The 12,620-nt window shown below is 40.4% G+C and overlaps 1 protein-coding gene across 3 annotated transcripts in view; it reads left to right on the forward strand.

The window, feature by feature from the left end:
• NCALD (neurocalcin delta) overlaps positions 1-12,620 on the forward strand; it is a 472,522-nt gene that overhangs the window by 99,274 nt on the left and 360,628 nt on the right. Inside the window, exon 2 of one of the 3 annotated variants that reach the window (XM_011931444.1) lies at positions 7,111-7,197. The exons of 1 other annotated variant lie outside the window; for it this stretch is intronic. The gene's annotated coding sequence lies outside the window, so the exon portion shown is untranslated. Of the gene's footprint in view, positions 1-7,109; positions 7,198-12,620 lie in introns of those variants that run through there. One more of the 3 variants, XM_011931428.1, reaches the window with a different exon arrangement.

Consider the following 12,620-nt stretch of genomic DNA (forward strand, 5'->3'; position numbering starts at 1 on the left):
CAGCCTCAAACTCCTGGGCTCAGTGATCCTCCTGCCTCAGCCCCCTGAGTAGCTGGGACTACAGATGGGCATGATTACACCTGGCTAATTTAATTTAATTAATTACTTTTTTTTTTTTTTTTTTGTAGAGATGGGCCTTGCTATGTTGACCAGGCTGGTTTTGAACTCCTGGCCTCAAGCAGTCTTCCTACCTTAGCCTCCCAAAGCGCTGGGATTACAGGTATGAGCCACCATTCCTGACCAGCTTCTGATCTTCTACTAGAGATATTTTGTCATAGTCTCTGTGTTCTTCAAACTGTTTATTATTATTATTATTATTTGGCTATGTTTCTATAGCAACAATATGATTTTGTGATATAAGTAACATGTGTAATTAGTTGGGGAAAGGATTGCCATGAATGTCGCTAGAAGTGATGCAAGAACATGACCATGTCCTGCCTCTGCAACTTCAGAAATCATTTTGAATGAGGAGCCTTTTGTGAATGAAATTCTATTAGTGAAATTTTTATCTTTGCAATTGTGGTAAATATTGTAACTACCTGGGAGAGAATCTTTTGGTTCATTAAAGAGATAAGTAGTCACCTAATGAGAAACTGTCAGTAATCTCATGGACATGTGGAAGAATATTTATTTTTAAAAGCCTGGTCAAGCAGAGGGCCTCAGGAACAAACAATTCACTCTTTTAATTAGTTCCTGGATTCTGTTGCCTTTCTCTGGACTATGGAGACCTCTGGCTACACAGTGCACTGTTACTGAGTGTTGGATCTCAACAGAAGTTGATATTCTTTGTGTTTTCTGATTTTCTCCATGTGAATCATTGTCTCATGGCAGGCTAAAGCAAGTGTGATACAAATATATTTTTAAAATAACATAAAAACATTTAAACTTTGGAAGAGGGAGGGAATGTGTTCTGTTCTAGAAAATAGACCACTATCAATGGGTAAAAGGTCACTATTTTGGGTTAATATAAGGAAGAACTTTGTTATTACACGAAGAGTCCCCCCATAGCATGGCTCACCTTTTTGAAGCAGTCACTGAGATTCTTCCAGCAGAGACCAGGTGATCAAAAAGTACGTTACTGAATTTAAGAGGAAAAAGGTGGGGCCCATGCACTGGGTGAGACTTTGCACTAGGTTACTTCTAGTATCGTTTGCAACTCTTGGAGATTCTACACTTACATAAGATTTTTAAAACCATGTGTGTACTTATCTAAAGTAGTGAAATTCATAGAAATAGAAAATAGGATGGTGGTTACCGGGGCTAAGGGCAGGGGAAAAGGAATGTTATTGTTTATTGGGTATAGACTTGCAGATTTGCAAGATGAAGAAGTTCTAGAGGTTCATTACACAACAATGTGAATACAATGAACACTACTATACACTTATAAGTGTGCCTACTGTGAGGTTAGCCCTAGGCCAAGCATTGTCAGGGACACATAAGTTTAAGACAGTCCCTGCTTTCAGTTGTCTCACGGTCCACTTCTGCTATTAAACCAAGGATGCTGAGCAGCAGCGCAGAAGCCCACACTAGCCAACCATGATGTCATCACTGCCACTGCCACTGAAGGCACTGCCAAAGAAACAAAAACACTCCTCCCTTCTTCCAGTCTTACAATATCCTGCTAGTGCTCCCATGACAAAGCCCAATAAGAAGCCAATTGGTGAGTTATTCTGAGAAATGTGGCGTGCTACTTTCTTTCCCCATCAGTATAGTGGAAGGTACAAGGATGAATGTGAATTTGGGTTGGCAATACACTGTTAGGCACAGTCCACCCCTTTGTCTCCTTTTCATCTATACACAGCCCTCCACCCATATATAAACTTGACAAAGCAACAACAGCAACAGTATAATGCTTCTGTTGATGCAATTATCCTTTGTACAAATGAAGCCATGCTCACTAGTTCCCTGATAAGGGGGATACGAAGTGCCATTAGTCGGTGCATTTACATTTATATGTTGATGATGTTAATTTCCCTTACAGGTTAATCAAAATCCCATTTATCATGTAACTTACAAGACTAAATTGTAAAGTTAACCACCTAGTTTGTAGTTAACTTATATGACACACTCCTTGTATAACAGACACACTTGGGGAAAGGAAAAAGGGGAAAGTGAGTTCTATACACAAATATGTACAAGGAAGAAAATATACATAGTTGCTATAGTCCTCACTTCTGTAGCTGATCACAAAGCTGCGCGCGCGCGCGTGTGTGTGTGTATTTAGAGGGATGAGAGAGAGAGCAAGCAAGAAAGAAAGATCTAGGATTTACATATTTATATATCTATATGTCTTCTTTCTTTCCTTATCAACTCCCATGTGCTTTTCTCTTTAACCCCTTGGTTGGTGAGGATTCTTTTTCTGAAGGGCTGATGCAAATCTTTACTCCTGAAAAGTCTGCGTCCTTAGTCATCCCTCCTTTGTTGGTGTAGTGAAATCTTCTATTAACTTTACTACTGGACATGGAAGTAAAAAGGCACCACAGAGAATCCTCTGAATTACAGACATCTCTCTTAATGCCCCCATTATCCAGCAACAATCTTATTTTAGCTTAGTAATTAGGACCTTAGTTAGCACAGTAGAACCATTTTTGTTTGTACAATGGCTTAAGGAGTCTGAATGACCAAGTGGTAATCTCAAATTCTAGTTCAGTGGAACCATTCTGGTTTCTGCAGCTGGCTTTTCTTTTTTTGGAAATGAATAACTTTAAACCAGCAGAGCCGAAAATCTTAGGCACAGGTAGCAACATTTTTGTGACTAGCGTATTAGGCATAATAGTTAAAATAGACTCTCCCATTTTAATTTTTGATTCTCTGACCCATGTATTATAGATATGGGAGGAATACCACTCTCTAAGGGTTGTTGATTCAAAGCATGTACTTCATCCTGTAAGATATAGTGCCATAAACTTTCAAGAGGTTACCTCTCAGTTAGTGACAATTGAGCCTTCAGTAGGTGATTCCATCATTCTACCAGGTCAGCTGCTTCTGGATGATGGAATATATGGCAGGACTAGAGAATTCTGTGGCTGCAAGTCAACTGCTGCACTCTTTTGTTGTGAAATTAGCGCCTTGATCAGAAGTGATGTTGTAAGTGGTGCCACAATGGTAAATAAGGCATTTTCTAAGTATGAAATTGGTGGTACTTGGAAAAGGCAAACCCATATCCAGAGGAAATGCTGATTTTCCTGAGAACAAATCTTTGCCCACTTCATAATGGAAAGAATCCAGTGTAGTTCACCCACCATAGCATGGCTAAATAGTCCACCTGGACTCATTGCTGGCCCCTGCTGTTCGCAGGGTGAACACACAGTAATGGTGCTACACAGATTCACTGTGGTGAGCCTACACGTAGACTCTTTGATTACTGTCATGACCACTCAGAAGATAAATCTATGGAGAAGTTACTAGGGTGGCTGGGAAGAAATGGCTGGCTGACATCCTCAGAATATGTTATCTTGTCCCCCTGATTATCGACAGCCTTCTCTGCAGTGGACGTCGTTTTGTGAACATGCACATGAGATACAAATATTTCCCACTCATTGCCTTTTCCAAGAGGTCATCCATCTGCCTATTCCTCTGTCCTCCTTTTTAGCCATTTTCAATTCTGTTCTTTCCGAGTCGATGACCATCTGGCCAAATCATTATCCATTATGTATGAGTTAGTGTAGATTTGTACTTCTGGCCATCTTTCAGTCTAGACAAAACAGATATCCAGATGTGTTGTGAAGTTCTACCAACTGGGAGGATTTTCTCTCTCCACTATTTTTCAGGGCCACCCCTGAGTGGATATAAAACAGCCTACTTATAGTTGTTGCTGATGTATAATGGAGTATCATATGCAAAACGTGTCCGAGTCTTTTTTCCCCCTATCATCGTCTGGTTACAGGGAACTCCTTTTGAAGCCATAGGTGTGGGTTGAGAGAGAGGAAGCAATGTATCAGGAGTAGGTCGCCATAGGAATCTGAGCCATCGAATCATATGGCTTACTTGTATCCATAGGACTTGCTACAGACCCGTCTTATATACCACTTCTACTTGGTGACAGAGTGTGACTTCACTTAACTGATTTTATGGTTTGGTGGATTAAATGATGACCTGTTAGTTTATGGTGGGCAGCTCAGCTCATATGGTCATCTAGTGTCCTAGGGCAGGAGTTCTATCTCCACAAGAGCCTCAGAATATGCTTTCAAGGGGAAAAATCAGCAGCTCTTACTCAGAGAGAGAAAATTAGCAGAAGAGGCTGGTTTTGCTCCAGAACTCTAGTATTCTAAGCCATGATTCTTACATAGGGCTTGCTCTAGGCTTGGACACAATCCCCTTTTGTACGTGGGGAAATGAGCTACACCTCCAGGGGTCACAGAGAGATCAGAGGCCACAGAGTTCTACGATTAATGAACATCTTTTGCTTCATGTTTTCATACTCAAATTCTATTTCTTCCTAGCTAACATTTTTCTAATATTGATCATAGCAATTTATTGAATATATTTTTGCTCACCTTCCTTCAATAGGAATTATTATTGCCTTATTTACCTGTTATACCTTTGAAAGTGATCAGATTTTTCATGTTTTCAAGGAGTTTGATGGAGATATTTTTCTTTACTCTTTTTAAATCAAACTACATCATTATAAAATTAAACACAGATATAACCCCCACTGCAAATCAAATATGTAACATAGTGAATTACCATAAGGCAAACACATTTGTAACTACCATTCAGGCCAGGAAAGAGAACTTCACCAGCCTCCCTAGAAGTCTCTTCTGTGTGACCCATCTCCATCATAACCCCCTTCACTTCAGAAGTAACCATTACCTGGACTTTTATATCAGTTGCCCAGCTATGCATCCCTAGATACTATAGCTTGGTTCTGCTCATTTAATGAATGTTGGTATACCATTCTTTTAATTTGTGCATTCCTGCTCCATCCCTTTCTTTTTCCTTATTGTTTGTCTGTGGATGAACCCAGCCTTCTGACTTTAGAGTTTCTCATAGGCTAGATTTTGCTGATTGCAATCTTATGGTACATTTCATTGTGTTCCTCTGTATTTCCTGCAGCATAGTGGTTGGAATTTGAGGTTTGATCAAACTCAGATGCAATTCCTTTGGCAAGATTTTAGGTGTGTTTTTCCATCAGGAAGCATATAACATTTGTGTTGTTTGTCTTTTTGTAATATTAGCAATGGTTAATGCTTAGATTCATTTAGTTATTGGGGCTTCTAAGATGATGATATTCCCCGTTGACATTTTTTTTTTTGCATTTATCACTTGGGATACAAAGAATTGCTTCCCTTTATCTACTTTATATTTTATTTATTTATTTATTATTTTTTGTGATGGCGTCTCACTCTGTTTCCCAGGCTGGAGTGCAGTGGCGTGATACCAGCTCACTGCAACCTCCACTTCCTGGGTTCAAGTGATTCTTATGCCTCAGCCTCCCAAGTAGCTGGGATTACAGGCATGCACCACTACATCCAGCTAATTTTTGTATTTTTAGTAGAGATGGGGTTTCGCCATGTTGGCCAGGCTCGTCTTGAATTCCTGACCTCAAGTGATCTGCCCACCTCCAAAAGTGCTGGGATTACAGGCATGAGCCACTGTGCCCAGCCCCTTATTCACTTTTTGGTTACCCAGTGATATAGTTCATACAGAGAGACAAGATAAATATTTGATTCTTTTTATTGACCAGGTTTCATAATAATAAGTTGGTTCTCTTTCATCCTCCAAAGGTTTATATACATACATGAACTTGGGGACTTAAGCATTTTTAATGGCTTCCATTTAATTGCAGTTATCTTTCTGAAAGCTCAAATTATTGCATCTTTGACCAGTGGAAGCCTTTGAAAGTTGGCTTCTGTTTGTTTTTTCCTGGATGTTATTCTTGGATATTCTTTGTGGATATAAAACTCTTGTGAACTGAAAAATCAAGAACTACTTCTCCAGCTCAGGCCTTTCTCTGATTCATTCATGGCCTTACATGACCAGGGAATATGTTTTGAAGAATGGGGCACACCCTCTATAGAAAGGGAATACATGGTTTCTGTTTACAAATATTGCTGGCTTTGTCTTTAGAGACCAGAACGCTGGCTTCCTGTTGAGCCATTCTCCTCTGGAAATGAGATTGCCTCACCAGTGTTGTTCACCTTTTCCGGAAAGATCTGATATTAATAGTTTTCTCTAGAATAACTTATTCTTTTAGGAGGCATGTGTTCTTGTCTAGTCAAATATCTGGAATAAAATTGAAAATAGTTGAAAACCTGCCTTTTAACATTTCCCCCTGAAATTTGCTATGCAACCCAGTAAAGAGCTATAAATAAACTTTAGGAATAATATAATTAATCTTATTAAATGTGAGAGTGCTTCAGGCTTCTTTGCGTGCAGTAGAAGGACTTGCATTAAAGTGAGCTGTGCCTTCAAAATGTAATTTCGCATCCTGACCGCAAGCTTATCACATCCCTACCCTTTTAGTGACCTGTTTTTCCTTTAGCTCGAATGCTGTGTTGTTGGTTTTCATCTCTAGCTTGGCCAGTTCTGAACATTTTAACTCTCTCATTTTTGTTACTGTGACAGTGACTTTATGGAAATAGGGCTGTGGAGGTTTTTATGATGAAACATTGACAGGAGAAGTAATACTTGGCCCAGCACATGAAACAGAATCACTCACAAGAAAGAATAAAGGTGATTTTGAAAAGCTTATGACATCAATGTCTGTGACAATTTATTTTGGCTTATAGCATTCTTGTTTGCAGGCTGAGTAATACAGATTTTCACTTACGAGTTCTATTGTAGAAGACCCTTCCCTCTGTAAAAGATCTGATTCTCTGGCTTTAAGTCTTTTGCCTGACATTCAGGGCCCTCCACAGATTTATTCCTGTCTCCCTCAAAAACACTTAGTGACTTCCTGTTGCCCGTTGGATTAAGTATACACTTTTCACCTTGATTCCATTTTTACCTCTCCAGGCCCATCTCCCTGTCTTTCCTATGGACATCTCTTCAGATCAGCTATTTTAGTTGCCTCCACTTTCCTGGTATACCCTACATTTTACTACTTTGGTCTTTGCTCACACAGTTTCTTCTATCCAGAATGACTTTCTCTTCTATCTGTATCTGCAGAGATCCTATCATTATTTTAAAATTCCTACTCCTCCATGAAGTCCTTCCTGATTCCTTCAAAGAAATATCACTCCTCCGAATTCCCAGGCAATGTCTTCATGACAGTTTCTTTATATTATTTTGTTATGTGACTAGCTGTTGTTGCTATTATTTATGTGTTTGTCACCACTCTGGGGTGACAACCATACATCCAGATTTTCCTGGGGCACTCCCAGTTTATACCTGTTATCTCAGCACCTTGTCTGGTTAGTACCCCCCTTTTACTCTCAAAATTATCTTGGTTTGGACAATGAATTAAATGGTCACTTTTGGAACAAATGACCAGAAGGTTGGGGCTGCATCATACTCATCTTTTAATCTCTGGTCACTTAACACAAAGAGCAGTGTAATTCACATATGGTGGGCAAAGGAATGAGCAGAAAAGAGACTGGCTTGTGTTGGGGCAGGGACCACTTTGCCTGGGTCATCAGGAAATGCTAACCAGATTACTTTTGATTCCTCCCAGAGATAGTCTTCCTAATGGCACTGCCCAGGGGCTATTATTTTCCCATCAGAAGGTGGGGATCCCCCAGGGTTTGATAAACAATCCTTCCCTACATGACGGCTGCAGGCATTGTTCCCCCTCAGTGGCTAGTGCATTTAGAACTTCAAAGGAGCATACTTGGGCATTGTGTAGAATATTTAGTTCACATGTGAAAGAGGCTTGCTTTATTTACTTGCATTCCTTTTTATTTAAAAAATTAACCTACAGAAAAGTCGATAGAAAATAGCACATAGTCATACTGTCTTCATTTTGCTACATTTGCTTTCTTTCTCTTGCTTTCTTCCTGTATATACACATAGATTCAACTTTGTGTTTAAGTAGGATGTATGCATAACTGTTCATATACTTTTCCTGAACTGCTTGAATGTAGATGAGGATATCATGATACTTCACCCTTCAATACTTCTACATGCTCCTCAAAATAAGGACATTTTTCTATGTAAAAAATATCATTACTACACCTAAGATAATAATTTCACAAAATCATCTCAAATATAATCCATATTCAAATTTCCTTAAACTTGTTTGAGATCCAGAATCCAAATCTTATCTTGAAACACTACAGTTCCCATAATCCCCATGTGTCATGGGAGGGACCCAGTGGGAGGTAATTGAATCATGGGGGCAATTACCCCCATGCTGCTGGTCTTTGGATAGTGAATGAGTTCTCACAAGATCTGATGAATTTATAAGGGGCTTTCCCCCATTTTGCTCATACTTCCCCTTCCTGCCACTGTGTGAAGAAGGGTGTGTTTGCATCCACTTCCACTATGTTTGTAAATTTCCTGAGGCCTCCCCAGCCCTGCAGAACTATATGAGTCAATTAAACCTCTTTCCTTTATAAATTACCCAGTCTCAGATATCTCCTTATAGCAGCATGAGAATTGACTAATACAGTAAATTGGTACTGGGTGTGAGGCACTGCTGTAAAGATACCCAAAAATGTGGGAGCCACTTTGGAACTGGGTAACAGGTAGAGGTTGGAACAGTTTGGAGGGCTCAGAAGATAGGAAGATATGGAAAAGTTTGAAACTTCCTAGAGACTTGTTGAATGGTTTTGACCAAAATGCTGATAGTGATATGAACAATGAAGTCCAGGCAGAAGTGGTTTCAAATGGAGATGGGGAACTGGTTGGGAACTAAAGTAAAGGTCACTCTTGCTATGCAAAGAAACTGGCGGCATTTTGCCCCTGTCCTAGAGATCTGTGGAACTTTGAACTTGAGAGAGATGATACAGGGTATCTGGTGGAAGAAATTTCTAAGTGGCAAAGTGTTCAAGAGGAGGCAGATCATAAAAGTTTGGAAAACTTGCAGCCTGATGATACAATAGAAAAGAACTATTTTGGGGGGAGAAATTCAAGCCTGCTGCAAAAGTTTGCTCAAATAATGAGGAGCTGAATGTTAATCACCAAGATAATAGGGAAATGTCACCATGGCATGTCAGACACCTTCACAACAGCCCCTCCCATCAAAGGCCTGGATGCCTAGGAGGGAATAATGGTTTTGTGGGCCAAACCCAGGGCCTCCCTGCCTTGTGCAGTCCTGGGACATGGTGCCCTGCACCTCAGCTGCTGCAGCTCCAGCCTTGGCTAAAAGGAGACAACATACAGCTCAGACTGTTGTTTCAGAGGGTGCAAGCCCCAAGCCTTGGCAGCTTTCACGTGGTATTGGGCCTTTGGGTGCACAGAAGTCAAGAATCGTGGTTTGGGAACCTCTGTCTAGATTTCAGAGGATGTATGGAAATGCCTGGATGTCCAGGCATAAGTTTACTGCAGGGGCAGAGCCCTCATGGAGAACCTTTGTTAGGGTAGTGAAGAAGGGAAATGTGGGGTCAGAGCCTCCACTGGGGTACTGCCTAGTGGAGCTGTGAGAAGAGGACCACCATTCTTCAGACCTTAGAATAGTAGATCCATTGACAGCTTACACTGTGTGCCTGAAAAAGCCACAGGCACTCAACACCAACCTGTGAAGGAAGCTGACAGGGTGGCTGTACCCTGCAAAGCTACAGAGGTGGAGCTGCCCAAGGCCATGGGAGCCCACCTCTTGCCACAGCGTGATCTGGATGTGAGATATGGAGTCAAGGGAGATTATTTTGGAGCTTTAAAATTTAATTACTGCTTTGTTAGATTTCAGAGTTGTATGGGGCCTTTAATTCCTTTGCTTTAGCCAATTTCTCCCATTTGGAATGGGTGCATTTACCCAATTTCTGTACCTGTATTATATCTAGGAAGTAATAACTTGCTTTTGATTTTACAAGCTCATAGATGGAAGGAACTTGCCTTATCTCAGATAAGACTTTGGACTTGGACTTTTGGGTTAATGCTAGAATGAATTGAGACTTTGGGGGACTGTTGGGAAGGCATAATTGTGTTTTGAATTGTGAGGACATGAGATTTGGGAAGGGCCAGGGGCAGAATGATATGGTTTGGCTGTGTCCCCACCCAAATCTCTTCTTGAATTGTAGTTCCCATGTGTTGCAGGTGGGATCTGGTGGGAGACAATTGAATCATTGGTGTAGTTACTCTCAATGAGTGAGTTCTTACAATATCTGATGGTTTTATAAGGGGCTTTCCCTGCTTTTGCTCATACTTCTCCTTCCTGCTGCTGTGTGAAGACGGATGTATTTGCTTCCCCTACCATGATTATAAGTTTCCTGAGGCCTCCCCAGCCCTGTGGAACTGTGAGTCAATTAAACCTCTTTTCTTTATAAATTACCCAGTCTCAAGTATGTCCTTATAGCAGCATGAGAATGGACTAATACACTGCTATTCTTGTTGCAGTCCCCAAAATGTATACCTGTAGACATACATTCCCCCTCTGCACACCTTTTGTTATACTTAAGGATCAACATGCCTCAAAGATATAACATGATTTTTGCCTACAGGAAGTTTGTAGTCTAGTAGAAAAAAGAATAAGATGGAAATGCATTATATATCATGGGTACTCCAATTTAATTCTGTTCAGGGCACAGGTGAGTTGCTAGGGAGGCAGTGGACTTTTCTACCTGCATGGTTGGGGAGAACAGAATATTATGTACACATGGAGTAAGGCTGGAGCTACTACTCGTTGATTTTTAAAATTTTATTGAGTACTAGGCACTGTGCTAGCCTCTGGGGATGAACTTTGAACCTGAACCATCTCTACTTCACAGAAGTGAATATTCATTGTGGGTGATGAGCTTTGAAATAATAACCTCAATATTAAATATATAACCATCAGTTGTGATAAATGCAATGAAGGAAAAGAATAGTGAAGAGTATGTAGCAAAGACCAAATTTCTTTTTGGGGTGGGCATGATGGGAGGTCTCACTGAGAGAGTCACATTGACCCTGAGTCAAATAATGAACCTGAAGAATGAGTTCAAGTTAGGTGAATGAAGAGTAGCTAGCAAGGGGTCTCCATGTTGAAATGTCTCCACTGAGGAAGGAAGCAGAACCTACAGAGGGCTGGCACAGCTAGAGTTGAGCCCGAGAGGAGGGTAGTGTCAGGTTGCGAGGCAAGGGACAGGTCATACAGGGCCCAGGAAAGAAGTTTTCCTCTTGAAAAAAAAAAAACACGTAATTGTTAGATAGGCTCTTTTGGAGTTGGGATGGGGAGCAGTTGGTTTGTTAGGACATGAAGAACAAAGTATCCTGATAATTGGAAAATGAAAAAACTTGACAAGGCTGGAATATGGGGTGTGAGGGAGGACATCATGTTGAATTCTTCTTAGAAGCAACAGGGAGCCATTGAAGGGTGAGTATGATCAGAGGGGTGATGTATCAAAAGTGTATTTAAGAAAGAGAAATCTCAAAGATGAATGAATTACTTGAAGACGCTGAAGGCTGGAGGATCTTTCAGTTGTCCAATAGGTAGAGGATGAAGGCTTAATTAAGGCAATGAAAATGGGTGGAGACCAGAAGACAAAGTTCCTCAGTAGTCACTATCTACGGGATTTGGTTACTGATGAGAGGAGGAGGAAATGGAATATTAAATGGTGTTCAGGCTCCTGGCTATGTGATGAGTGGAAAAGGATAGCAAGAAAAGGAATTGTTTTGGGCAATCGATGGTATTTTGATTTGCCCCTGATAAGTGCCCCTGATAAGTTTGATTTGTACCCGATAAATGATAAGGGAGATCCAGCCTGATGTTACATAAGCAACTGATTAGTTAATGTTTCCTGGGCTTGAAGATGTTCTCTCTGAATATTTTTGATCTATTAACATGGTATTTATTAAGCAAGTTGGAAGCATGCAAACTATTTATAAAGGAGTACTTGCATTTTACAACTGACAGATTGCTTTATTCGGAATTACTCATGACAGGCTTTTTTGTGTGTGTTTGAGAGACATTTGACTTTGCCACAGTTTTTTAAAAATATGGTATTTCTGGTATGTTTATATTGTGGGTTTTCAAAAGCAGTTAAATGTCACAATTAGGTTTGCTGTGTTCTGTTTTTTTCCCATTCAGTTACCCATGAAATATACAAGTAGAACATCTGGCATTCTTCTTTATAAGAACTCTGGCAAAAGAGCAACAAGGATTAGATTCAGCACTTGTCAAATCATCCAATTGTAATATTTTCATCTAGAGTTGAATCTGAAGCTGGGTGAAACTACCATGTAAAGAGGAGTTCTGCGTAATGTCACAGAGGGGCCATTTAGGAGAATTCCTTTTATGGTTGGGGCATTCTTGAGATGCCTGGAATAGCCCATTTGTATTGTATCATTGAGATGGAAACACAGCTAGGACGGGTCAAGCCACCATGATGACAAGATCCACACAACACTTCTTTTCTGTTATTTGTCAGACTAGAGCCCTGGTTGGCTGATAATAGCAGACCTTCCTTTTTTATTTCATTTTCCTATGGCAAATCCTTGGTCTCGGAAGTGGAAAGCCCCTTTCCTAACTTGAAGGCCATATATTCTTAGAACTGGAAGGGACCTCAATAACTGTTTTAATCCAAATCCCTGGCATTTTTGCCAAT

This window comes from Colobus angolensis, unplaced genomic scaffold (genome assembly GCF_000951035.1).
Source record: "Colobus angolensis palliatus isolate OR3802 unplaced genomic scaffold, Cang.pa_1.0 Scaffold121, whole genome shotgun sequence".
Taxonomy (NCBI): Eukaryota; Metazoa; Chordata; class Mammalia; order Primates; family Cercopithecidae; genus Colobus; species Colobus angolensis.